The following is a 13,728-nucleotide window of genomic DNA, read 5'->3' on the forward strand; positions in this document are numbered from 1 at the left end:
CATTAAGCAATCTGGCAGAAGGATTCTGATTATTCAAGACTACTTTTGACTTCTTTTACAACATGGAGCATTCTATGATACCAGCAATGAAGCCAAAGCAAAAGGTGAAAGGAGAATTGGTACCTGATATAGTTAGGATATTTGTGTCCTCCAAATCACAATTTGATCGCTAGTGTTGAAGGTGAGGCCTAGTGAGAGGTGTTTGGGAAGTAGGGGCCCATCCCTCGTGAATGGCTTTGTACCCTCCCCACAGCAACGATTGAGTTCTCATTTCATTACATCTTGAGAGCTGGTTGTTTAAAAGAGTGTGGCATCCCTCACCTTGCTTTCTCTTGCTCTCTCTCTCACCATGTGACACACTGGCCCCCCTTCCCCTTCGACCACAACTGGAAGCTTCCTGAGGCCTTCACCAGAAGCAGGTGCTGGTTCCACGCTTCCTGTGCAGTCTGCAGGACCATAATCATATAAATCTTGTTTTCTTTATACATTACACAGCTCAGGTATTCCTTTACAGGAACGCAAAATGGACTAAGTGTCATATGGTAACATTTTTAGAGAAATGAAAAAGCAAAAATGGAGGGGCCGTTCCAAGATGGCTGAATAGGAACAGCTCCAGTCTACAGCTCCCAGCATGAGCGACGCAGAAGATGGGTGATTTCTGCATTTCCAACAGACGTACCAGGTTCATCTCACTGGGGCTTGTTGGATAGTGGGTGCAGGACAGTGGGTGCAGCCCACCAAGCATGAACCAAAGCAGGGTGAGCATCGCCTCACCCAGGAAGTGCAAGGGGTCAGGGAATTCCCTTTCCTAGCCAAGGGAAACCATGAAGGACGGCACCTGGAAAATCAGGTCACTCCCACCCTAATACTGCGTTTTTCCAATGGTCTTAGCAAATGGCACACCAGGAGATTATATCCCACACATGGCTCACAGGGTCCCACGCCCACAGAGCCTCGCTCATTGTAGCACAGCAGTCTGAGATTGATCTGCAAGGCAGCAGGGAGGCTGGGGGAGGGGCGCCCAACATTGCTGAGGCTGAGTAGATAAACAAAGTGTCCAGGAAGCTTGAAATGGATGGGGCCCACCACAGCTCAAGGAGGCCTGCTTGCCTCTGTAGACTCCACCTCTTGGGGGAGGGCATAGCCAAACAAAAGGTAGCAGAAACCTCTGCAGACTTAAATGTCCCTGTCTGACAGCTTTGAAGTGAGTAGTGGTTCTCCCAGCATGGAGTTTGAGATCTGAGAATGGACAGACTGCCCCCTCAAGTGGGTCCCTGACCCCCGAGTAGCCTAACTGGGAAGCAACCCCAGTAGGGGCAGACTGAAACCTCACACGGCTGGGTATCCCTCTGAGATGAAGCTTCCAGAGGAACGATCGGACAGCAACATTTGCTGTTCAGCAATATTCGCTGTTCTGCAGCCTCCACTGCTGATACCCAGGCAAACGGTCTGGAGTGGACCTCCAGCAAACCCCAATAGACCTGCAGCTGAGGGTCCTGACTGTTAGAAGGAAAACTAACAAACAGAAAGGACATCCACACCAAAACCCCATCTGTACGTCGCCATCATCAAAGACCAAAGGTAGATAAAACCACAAAGATGGGGAAAAAACAGAGCAGAAAAGCTGAAAATTCTAAAAATCAGAGTGCCTCTCCCCCTCCAAAGGAACGCAGCTCCTCGCCAGCAATGGAACAAAGCTGGGTAGAGAATGACTGATGAGTTGAGAGAAGAAGGCTTCAGACAATCAAACTTCTCCAAGCTAAAGGAGGAAATTCGAACCCATCACAAAGAAGCTAAAAACCTTGAAAAAAGATAAGACGAAAGGCTAGCTAGAATAACCAGTGTAGAGAAGTCCTTAAATGACCTGATGGAGCTGAAAAACATTGCATGAGAACTACATGACGAATGCACAAGCTTCAGTAGCCTATTCCATCAATTGGAAGAAAGGCTATCAGTGATTGAAGATCAAATGAATGAAATGAAGCCAGAAGAGAAGTTTAGAGAAAAAAAGAGTAAAAAGAAACAAACAAAGCCTCCAAGAAATATGGGACTATGTGAAAAGACCAAATCTACGTCTGATTGGTGTACCTGAAAGTGACGGGGGAATTGAACCAAGTTGGAAAACACTCTACGGGATATTATCCAGGAGAACTTCCCCAACCTAGCAAGGCAGGCCAACATTCAAATTCAGGAAATACAAACAACACCACAAAGATACTCCTCGAGAAGAGCAACTCCAAGACACGTAATTGTCAGATTCACCGAAGTTGAAATGAAGGAAAAAATGTTAAAGGCAGCCAGAGAGAAAGGTCGGGTTACCCACAAAGGGAAGCTGATCAGACTAACAGCTGATCTCTCAGCAGAAACTGTACAAGCCAGAAGAGAGTGGGGGCCAATATTCAACATTCTTAAAGAAAAGAATTTTCAACCCAGAATTTAATATCCAGCCAAACTAAGCTTCATAAGTGAAGGAGAAATAAAATACTTCACAGACAAGCAAATGCTGAGAGATTTTGTCACCACCAGGCCTGCCCTAAAAGAGCTCCTGAAGGAAACACTAAACATTGAAAGGAACAACTGGTACCAGCCACTGCAAAAACATGCCAAATTGTAAAGACCATCAAGGCTAGGAAGAAACTGCATCAATTAACGAGCAAAATAACAAGCTAACATCATAATGACAGGATCAGATTCACACATAACAATATTAACCTTAAATGTAAATGGGCTAAATGCTCCAATTAAAAGACACAGACTGGCAAATTGGATAAAGAGTCAAGACCCATCAGTGTGCTGTATTCAGGAGACCCATCTCACCTGCAGAGACACACATAGGCTCAAAATAAAGGGCTGGAGGAAGATCTACCAAGCAAATGGAAAACAAAAAAATGCAGGGATTGCAATCCTAGTCTCTGATAAAACAGAGTTTAAACCAGCAAAGATCAAAAGAGACAAAGAAGGCCATTACATAATGGTAAAGGGAGCAATTCAACAAGAAATCCTAAACATATATGCACCCAATACAAGAGCACCCAGATTCATAAAGCAAGTTCTTAGAGACCTACAAAGAGACGTAGACTCCCTCACAATAATAATGGGAGACTTTAACACCCCACTGTCAACATTAGACAGATCAATGAGAGAAAGTTAACAAGGATATCCAGGAATTGAACTCAGCTCTGGACCAAGCGGACCTAATAGACATCTACAGAACTCTCTACCCCAAATCAACAGAATATACATTCTTCTCAGCACCACATCACACTTATTCCAAAACTGACCACATAGTTGGAAGTAAAGCACTCCTCAGCAAATGTAAAAGAACAGAAATTATAACAAACTGTCTCTCAGACCACAGTGCAATCAAACTAGGACTCAGGATTAAGAAACTCACTCAAAACCGCTCAACTACATGGAAACTGAACAACCTGCTCCTGAATGACTACTGGGTACATAATGAAATGAAGGCAGAAATAAAGATGTTCTTTGAAACCAATGAGAACAAAGACACAACATACCAGAATCTCTGGGACACTTTTAAAGCAGTGTGTAGAGGGAAATTTATAGCACTAAATGCCCACAAGAGAAAGCAGGAAAGATCTAAAATTGACACCCTAACATCACAATTAAAAGAACTAGAGAAGCAAGAGCAAACACATTCAAAGGTAGCAGAAGGCAAGAAATAACTAAGATCAGAGCAGAACTGAAGGAGATAAGGACACAAAAAAACCTTCAAAAAAATCAATGAATCCAGGAGCTGGTTTTTTGAAAAGATCAACAAAATTGATAGACAACTAGCAAGACTAAAAAGAAGAAAAGAGAGAAGAATCAAATAGATGCAATAAAAAATGATAAAGGGGATATCACCACCGATCCCACAGAAATACAAACTACCATCAGAGAATACTATAAACACCTCTACACAAATAAACTAGAAAATCTAGAAGAAATGGATAAATTCCTCGACACATACACCCTCCCAAGACTAAACCAGGAAGAAGTTGAATCTCTGAATAGACCAATAACAGGCTCTGCAATTGAGGCAATAATTAAGAGCCTACCAACCAAAAAAAGTCCAGGACCAGATGGATTCACAGCCGAATTCTACCAGAGGTACAAGGAGGAGCTGGCACCATTCCTTCTGAAACTATTCCAATCAATAGAAAAAGAGGGAATCCTCCCTAACTCATTTTATGAGGCCAGCATCATCCTGATACCAAAGCCTGGCAGAGACACAAGAAAAAAAGAGAATTTTAGACCAATGTCCCTGATGAACACTGATGTAAAAATCCTCAATAAAATACTGGCAAACCAAATCCAGCAGCACTTCAAAAAGCTTATCCACTATGATCAAGTGGGCTTCATCCCTGGGATGCAAGGCTGGTCCAACATATGCAAATCAATAAACGTAACCCAGCATATAAACAGAACCAACGACAAAAACCACATGATTATCTCAACAGATGCAGAAAAGGCCTTTGACGAAATTCAACAACCCTTCATGCTAAAAACTCTCAATAAATTAGGTATTGATGGGACATATCTCAAAATAATAAGAGCTATTTATGACAAACCCACAGCCAATATCATACTGAATGGGCAAACCTGGAACCATTCCCTTTCAAAACTGGCACAAGACAGGGATGCCCTCTCTCACCACTCCTATTCAACATAGTGTTGGAAGTTCTGGACAGGGCAGTCAGGCAGGAGAAAGAAATAAAGCGTATTTAATTAGGAAAAGAGGAAGTCAAATTGTCCCTGTGTGCAGATGACATGATTGTATATTTAGAAAACCCCATCGTCTCAGCCCAAAATCTCCTTAAGCTGATAAGCAACTTCAGCAAAGTCTCAGGATACAAAATCAACGTGCAAAAATCACAAGCATTCTTATACACCAATAACAGACAAACAGAGAGCCAAATCATGAGTGAACTCCCATTCACTATTGCTTCAAAGAGAATAAAATCCTAGGAATCCAACTTACAAGGGATGTGAAGGACCTCTTCAAGGAGAACTACAAACCACTGCTCAACGAAATAAAAGAGGACACAAATGGAAGAACATTCCATGCTCATGGATAGGAAGAATCAATATCATGAAAATGGCCATACTGCCCAAGGTAATTTATAGATTCAATGCCATCCCCATCAAGCTACCAATGACTTTCTTCACAGAATTGGAAAAAACTACTTTAAAGTTCATATGGAACCAAAAAAGGGCCCATGTTGCCAAGACAATCCTAAGCCAAAAGAACAAAGCTGGAGGCATCACGCTACCTGACTTTAAATTATACTACAAGGCTACAGTAACCAAAACAGTATGGTACTGGTACAAAAACAGATATATAGACCAATGGAACAGAACAGAGCCCTCAGAAATAATACCACACATCTACAACCATCTGATCTTTGACAAACTTGACAAAAACAAGAAATGGGGAAAGGATTCCCTATTTAATAAATGGTGCTGGGAAAACTGGCTAGCCATATGTAGAAAGCTGAAACTGGATCCCTTCCTTACACCTTATACAAAAATTAATTCAAGATGGATTAAAAACTTAAATGTTAGACCTAAAACCATAAAAACCCTAGAAGAAAACCTAGGCAATACCATTCAGGACATAGGCATGGGCAAGGACTTCATGTCTGAAACACCAAAAGCAATGGCAACAAAAACCAAAATTAACAAATGGGATCTAATTAAACTAAAGAGCTTCTGCACAGCAAAAGAAACTACCATCAGAGTGAACAGGCAACCTACAGAATGGGAGAAAAATTTTGCAATCTACTCATCTTACAAAGGGCTAATATCCAGAATCTACAAAGAACTTAAACAAATTTACAAGAAAAAAACAAACAACCCCATCACGAAGTGGGCAAAGGATATGAACAAACACTTCTCAAAAGAAGACATTTTTGCAGCCAAAAGATACATGAAAAAATGCTCATCATCACTGGCCATCAGAGAAATGCAAATCAAAACCACAATGAGATACCATCTCACACCAGTTAGAATGGCGATCATTAAAAAGTCAGGATATAACAGGTACTGGAGAGGATGTGGAGAAATAGGAACTTTTTTACACTGTTGGTGGGACTGTAAACTAGTTCAACCATTGTGGAAGACAGTGTGGCGATTCCTCAAGGATCTAGAACTAGAAATACCATTTGACCCAGCCATCCCGTTACTAGGTATATACCCAAAGGATTATAAATCACGCTGCTATAAAGACACATGCACACGTATGTTTATTGTGGCACTATTCACAATAGCAAAGACTTGGAACCAACCCAAATGTCCATCAATGATAGACTGGATTAAGAAAATGTGGCACATATACACCATGGAATGCTATGCAGCCATAAAAAATGATGAGTTCATGTCCTTTGTAGGGACATGGATGAAACTGGAAACCATCATTCTCAGCAAACTATCGCAAGGACAAAAAGACAAACACCGCATATTCTCACTCATAGATGGGAATTGAACAAGGGGAACACTTGGACACAGGAAGGGGAACATCCCACACCAGGGCCTGTCATGGGGTAGGGGGGAGTCAGGAGGAGGGATAGCATCAGGAGATATACCTAATGTAAATGGTGAGTTAATGGGTGCAGCATACCAACGTGGCGCATGTATACATATGTAACAAACCTGCACATTGTGCACATGTACCCTAGAACTTAAAGTATAATAAAAGAAAGAAAAGGAAAAAATGACAGACAGAAATTATGATGTACTTCTATAGAGTTTATACGGAGTGTGCCAGGCTCTCCTGCCTCCCCTTCCATTCCCTCTTCCTCTTGTGCCTCTGACACCTGAGACAGCAAGACCAGCCCCTTCTTTCTCCTCCTCCTCCTTATACTAAACATCAAAATGACGAGGATAAAGACCTTTATGTTGATCTGCTTTCACTTAATAGTAAATTTATTTTCTCTTCCTTATGATTTTTTCTCTTAATTTATTGTAAAAATACAATATATAATATTTAACATATGAAATGTGTGTTGATCAACCGTTTATGTTATTGATAAGTCTTCTAGTTGACAGTAGACTATAAGTACTTTAGTTTGGGCAGTCAAAAGTTACACATGGATGTTTAACTCTGTGGGGGCTCGGTGCCCCTAACCTCAACATTATTCAAGGGCCAAACTATAGTTACATGAAATGAGAATGGACCAAATGTTCTGATTTAAAGATTATCAGACAGGATTTTGAAACTACAACAACCAACAAACTATTTGTAAGAGACATGGCTAAAACCTAAAGGTATGCTAAAGTTGAAAATGAAGAATGAAGGGGATAAGGCATGAAAACATTACCCAAAGGAAAACAGTCATATTACTCTCAAATAAAACTCACTTTAAGGCAAGAAAGCATTACTAAAATTCAAGGTTACCTCATGATAAATAAAAGGTTTGTTTCACCAAAGATATAATGATTAAAAACTTTCATATATTTAAAAAATTTCCACAGTACATAGAGTCAAAGGTGAGATTGAAAAGAACCATAAGAATTGAAAGAACCACAAGAAGAACCTCAACCACAAGAATTGAAAGAACCTCAAAAAATTCCAAAGTATTATAATCATATAGAGGTTGTTTTCTGACCACAATACGACTAAGCTGGAAATCAACAAGGAGGTAATTGAAGAACCAAATATGTTTGGAAATCGAAGAAGCACATATGTTTGGAAATTAAGACATTATTCTAGATGACCCATAGGTCAGATAAATCAAGTGAAACAAATATTTTTGAACTGAATGATAGTAAAAATTCTAAATGTCAAAACTGGTGAGATGCAGCTTGTATTAGGGTTCTCCGAAGAAATAGGACCAATAATATATATTAGGAAACTGGTTCACGTGATTATGGAGACTGATTCACATGATTATGGAGACCCAAGAGAGCCAGTGCTGGAGTTCCAGTCCAAAGGCTGGCATGCATGAGGCCCAGCAAGAGCTCATGTTTCCATCTGAGTCTGAAGGCAGGGAAAAACCAATGTTCCAACTTGATGCAGTCAGGCAGGTGGAGTGTTCTTACTTTGCCTTTTATTCAGGCCTTCAACTGATTGGACGTGGCCCACCCACATTAGGAAGGGCAGTTTGCTTTACTCAGTCTACTGATCTAAATGTTAATCTCAGCCAGGCGTGGTGGCTCATGTCTGTAATTCCAGCATTTTGGGAGGCCAAGGTGGGCAGATCACTTGAGGTCAGGAGTTTGAGACCAGCCTGGCCAACATGGTGAAACCCCATCTCTACTAAAAATACAAAAAAATTAGCTGGATGTGGTGGTGCACACCTGTAGTCTCACTATTTGGGAGGCTGAGGCAGGAGAATCGCTTGAACCCAGAAGGTGGAGGTTGCAGTGAGCCGAGATTATACCACTGCACTCCAGCCTGGGTGACAAAGTGAGACTCCAACTGAAAAATAAATAAATGTTAATCTCATCCAAATCACCCTCACAAACACACCCAGAATAATGTTTGGCCAAATATCTGGGCACACCCTGTGGCCCAGTCAAGGTTAACCATGAGGCAGCTTAAGTAGTCTTTAGAAAAACAATTTAAAATTTAAGTCTGTATATTAGAAAAGGAAAAAGGCTGAAAATTAATGAGATAAGTATTTAATTAAGGCGGGCTAGAGTGCAGTAGTATAGAGACATAAATGCATAGTAGTTCAACCTGGTAGACATTTATTTCTTCCTCATTTAGTAGTCTTGGACAGAGGAATGAATGTTCTTCTCCAGCAGCCTTTCAGGGACTCAGCTGCCTGAGGCTCTGCTATTCTCCACATGTGCCTTCTAAGGTTGCACTGGGGCTGTGGTTCTCAAACTTTAGCATGTATCCAAAACACCTGGAGGGACGTTTAAACACTGATTGCTGGGTGCTACCCCCAGAGTTTGATTTAGGAGATCCAAGGTTATGGCCCATGAATTTGCATTTCTAATAGGTTCATAGGTGCTGCTGCTGCTATTGGTTCAAGGACCACGCTTTAGTATCTATCTCTAAGTCAGCTGAAAAGAGAATGATTATAGGGGAATACATAACTTCTGCTCACATTTTACTGGCTAGAAGCCAGTCAGATGGACACACCTACTTGCAAGGGAGGCTGGCAAATACCCAGTAGCTGTTGGCTCATGAAGAAAAGGAAACAATTATTACTGCTGTGTCTTCCAAATGGTGACTTTCTATTTCCATATTCCTTCTACATTTATTCATTGGAATTCTATTATAAGGAAGAATGGTGTCTTCACCCAATTTATTTATTTATCCAATTATTTATTACTTTCTTTATAGAGATGTGGTCTCACTATATTGCCCAGGTTGGTCTTGGCCTCAAGAGATCCTCCTGCGATCATCCCACCCTGGGCTCCCAAAGTGCTGGGATTACAGGCGTGAGCCATCACACCCAGCCCAATTATTTAATTATTTAACCACTATGGTGGTTGTTCGATTTATTCTATGTGTAATAATCTACTGATTATTACATGTTCTTTTGCTCAAATTGTTCCAGAGTTAGCCACTAGGATCTCCTTCAAGTTTTCTTCTGTCTCATTTTAACATACTTTCACTATTTTTGTGCATTTTCTTACTTTCTGGCAGCACAAGATGTTTCTCATTCATCTTGTACTTGCCCTATTCCAGCCATGGGAATCTGACATTTCTCCAAGCATCACTAGTTGCTTTCATTGGAGGATGCTGTTTAGAAACAATATCTAAGCACTGGGTGTAATCATTGTTCATGGGGTATCACGGCTTCTAGGCCATCTCAGCAATAGAACCAGTATATCCACATACATGTATATATCTGTATCTATAGCTGTATATCTATATGTATATAACTGTATATCTAGTACCATGAGTTCATACTAATACATTCTATTCTAAACCAGCACCACAGTGTTCATTCTAACAGTCTCCTTTCCTTTATTTGTAACTTCTTTCTCTGACAGTGAGAAACCTGGTTCTCATTGTTCATGGTGAGTCCTAGAATACACATAAGGCCATTTAAAAATTGTAAATTTCACTCCTCTGAAAAACAAATTTACAAAGTAGAGTACAACATTGTACACTTTATAGTCGAAACACTGTTTTCCAAAGTTACTTAGAATTGTTCTTTCTTCTCTGCCCTCTTCAGTTTGGTTACATTGAGCACCCATTTTATTTATTTATTTATTTTCTTCGACATTTATTTATTTATTTATTTATTTATTTTTTGAGACGGAATCTCACTCTTTCGCCCAGGCTGGAGTGCAGTGGCACAATCTCCGCTCACTGCAGGCTCCACCTCCCGGGTTCACGCCATTCTCCTGCCTCAGCCTCCCAAGTAGCTGGGACTACAGGCGCCGGTCACCATGCCTGGCTAATTTTTTTGTATTTTTAGTAGAGACGGGGTTTCACTGTGTGAGCCGGGATGGTCTTGATCTCCTGACCTTGTGATCCACCCGCCTTGGCCTCCCAAAGTGCTGGGATTACAGGTGTGAGCCACCGCGCCCAGCCTAATTTTTATTTTAAGTTCAGGGATACATGTGCAGGGTGTGCAGGTTTGTTGCATAGGTAAACATGTGCCATGGTGGTTTGCTGCACAAATCAACCCATCACCTAAGTATTAAGCTATAAAGCCCAGCATTCATTAGCTATTCTTCCTGATGCTCTGTCTCCCTGCCCCTCCAACAGGCCCCAGTGTGTGTTGTTCCCCGCCATGTGTCCATGTGTTCTCATCATTCAGCTCCCGCTTATAAGTGAGAATATGCAGACGCACCCATTTTAAATACAGATACACAGAGAGATTAGAAGTAAATAAAAGGATGAAAAGAGATATACCATGCAAACACTAAGCACAAGAAGCTAAGTGGCTATATTAACATCACATAAAGCAGACATACTCCAAGCAAAAGCTTACATCTGAAAGTAAAAATAGACAAATCCATAACTATTGTTGGAAATATCAACACTCCTGTCTTAATAAGTGGTAGAACAAACAGACAAAAAGTCAGTAAAGATATACAAGATTTGAACAATACTATCAACCAACTTGATCTAATTGGCATTTATAGAATACTCCATCCAATAAAGCAAAAAATTTTCTTTTCAATGCATACGGTTCATTCACCAACATAGACTATATACTGGGTCATAAAAGAAGTCTCAATAAATGTAAAAGGATTTAAATAATACAGAGTATTATTTAAAGTAGAATAAAATCAGAAATTAATTACAGAAAAATACCTGAAATATCCCTCCTAATATTCTGAAGTTAAACAGCATACTTCTAAATAATCCATGGGTCAAAGAAGAAATCAAGATTCTTTAGAAAATACTTTGAGCTGAATGATCAGGAAAACACCATATCAAAATTTGTGGGATGCATTTAAAGATGTGCTTTAAAGGGAAATAAATGGCTTTAATGGTAAAAATAGAAAAGTATAAAATAAAAGATCTAAGCTCCCACCTTAAAAAACTAGAAAAAGAAGAGCTAATTTATCCCTAAATAGAAAAAAGGAAATAATAAAGATAATAATAAAGAAATCAATAAAATAAAAAGTGTAAAACATTCATGAACTAAAAGCTGGTTTTTTGAAAGATTAATAAAGTTGATACAACCCTGGCTAGACTGATAAAAAGAATAAGACAGGCTGGGCGTGGTGGCTCACGACTGTAATGCCAACACTTTGGGGGCCAAGGCAGGAGGATCACTTGAGCCCAGGAGTTCGAGACCATCCTGAGCAATATAGTGAGACCTCATCTCCATCAAAAAATTTAAAAGCTAGCTGGGCATGGTGGCATGTGCCTGTAGTCCCAGCTACTTGGGAAGCTGAGGTACAGGAATCACTTGAGTCCAAGAAAGTTGAGGCTGCAGTGAATGCACCACTGTACTCCAGCCTAGGTGACAGAGTGAGACCCTGCCTCAAAAAAAAAAAAAAAAGACTAAGACACAAGTTAGCAATATCATAAATAAAATAGAGACAAATACTACCAATGCTACAAATACTGAAATAATACGATAATAAGCAAACGTGAAGATCTTTATGCCGATACATGCAACAACTTAGAGGAAAAGAATAGATTTCTTGAAATGGTGATCTATGTGATGCCATTCCTTGTCCACTATAGTCCAGATCCACCTCTCCAGTGTATTGCAGAAGATTTGAACAACACTATCAACTGGAATTCCAGTGGGATGCTCTTGCTGAAGGAAACTTAAGAGGAAAATTGCAGCTGATCTTGAAGCTACAAGTATACTCATTGCTTCCCTCTTCCCCAGTTTATTCTAGATTTCCCCCACTCTCAGGTCACGCTTATGCTGGTCTTAGTGGTTCAAATGATGACACAATGCAGACACTCATCTCTGCAGTGTCTCAATGTCTGGTCACCATACCTTTCTCAGGACAGATCTGCTGCACTTGCCCAGCTACCATCAAAACTGGGAAAGCGAATACCAGGAGGGATCCAAGTGGATCTTCTGGTTCCCCTTTATTCCTCCCTACCCTCATTGTGCAGCAGAAAACCATAAGTTTCTCCTAATGATGAGGGCCAATTCTCCTTGATAAAATGAAGACCCCTCTTCTTGCCTGCTGGCCATGAAGAACTTGACATGCCTAGGTGGCAGATGCAGCTTATGGTTCAAGTGGGCTCTTGGCATAAGTGTTCCTCTCTTTGGGGACCCAGACCTCTAAGTTTGCAGAGCCCAGAGTTGCAAGAAGATGAAACTCACCAGCTAGAGGTGATAAGTGGAATCACCCCTTTGGATGCATGCATTCCTCTTTTTGGGGATGCAGATCCACCTCATAGTTTTCAGTTTGTATACAACATCCTGGAGGATAGTGTCCCATCTTGATTCAGTGTCACCTGTGAACTGGAACTTCAGCTGTGCCTTCAGCAGGCCATTGCAAGCCTATGAGGTCAGAAGCTTTTGGGTGGTAAGTGTGATATAACCAGTAGATCTTGTGATCACAGGCCTGCTCCTACACCTCCTTCCCTGGAAAGTGGGCCCCCTGGTCTGATGTGATGTGCAAATGGGTCATATTTTCTGTAAGTTCTCAGATGGAGGTGCTGTCAGGAAAGGCAAACCCATATGTAAAATATGTGTCCAGTTCTGTCCAAACATATTTCTGGCCCTTCCTTAATGCAAAAGGGCAGATATAGTCAACTTCCCACTTCCTGGCTGCCTGGTCCCCTCAAGGAATGGTGTCATGTCTGGGGCTTAGCATTGGTCTCTGTTGCTGGAAGGTTGGCCACTTGGTGGCAGCAATAGCTCGATCAGCCTCTACGGGTGGAAGCCCATGCTGCTGCGCCCAGGCAGAGCCTTCATCTCTGCCACTGTGGTGACTTTGTTATTTTGCCACTTGTCAGCACTAGAGTAGGCATTTAAGATTTTCAGAAGCATCAACTCAGATGACTCTGTCACATGTGCACCATTCTTTCCCAATCACAGCTCTGGCCTGGGCATAGCAGACCTACATTGGTTGGGAATTCAATCTTTGGAGCTGGTCTGCTCTGATGATTAGATCCTAGGCTTGGTCCTTAGTCTCCTTGCCCTCCCACTGCAGAGATGAGCCCTTCTTTGTGTGCTAAAGAAGCCCCCCTGGCTTTCACACTTGGCTTTCAATGACCTGCTAATCACTCAGCCATTTGTTAATTTTTTCTAGAACTGTGATAGAGCTTATATCTCTATATACTAGTTTCCCCTGATTTTTCAAACGCTTGATATGTTCTACCACTTAGTG

The sequence above is a fragment of the Pan paniscus genome, chromosome 2 (genome assembly GCF_029289425.2).
Source record: "Pan paniscus chromosome 2, NHGRI_mPanPan1-v2.0_pri, whole genome shotgun sequence".
NCBI lineage: Eukaryota > Metazoa > Chordata > Mammalia > Primates > Hominidae > Pan > Pan paniscus.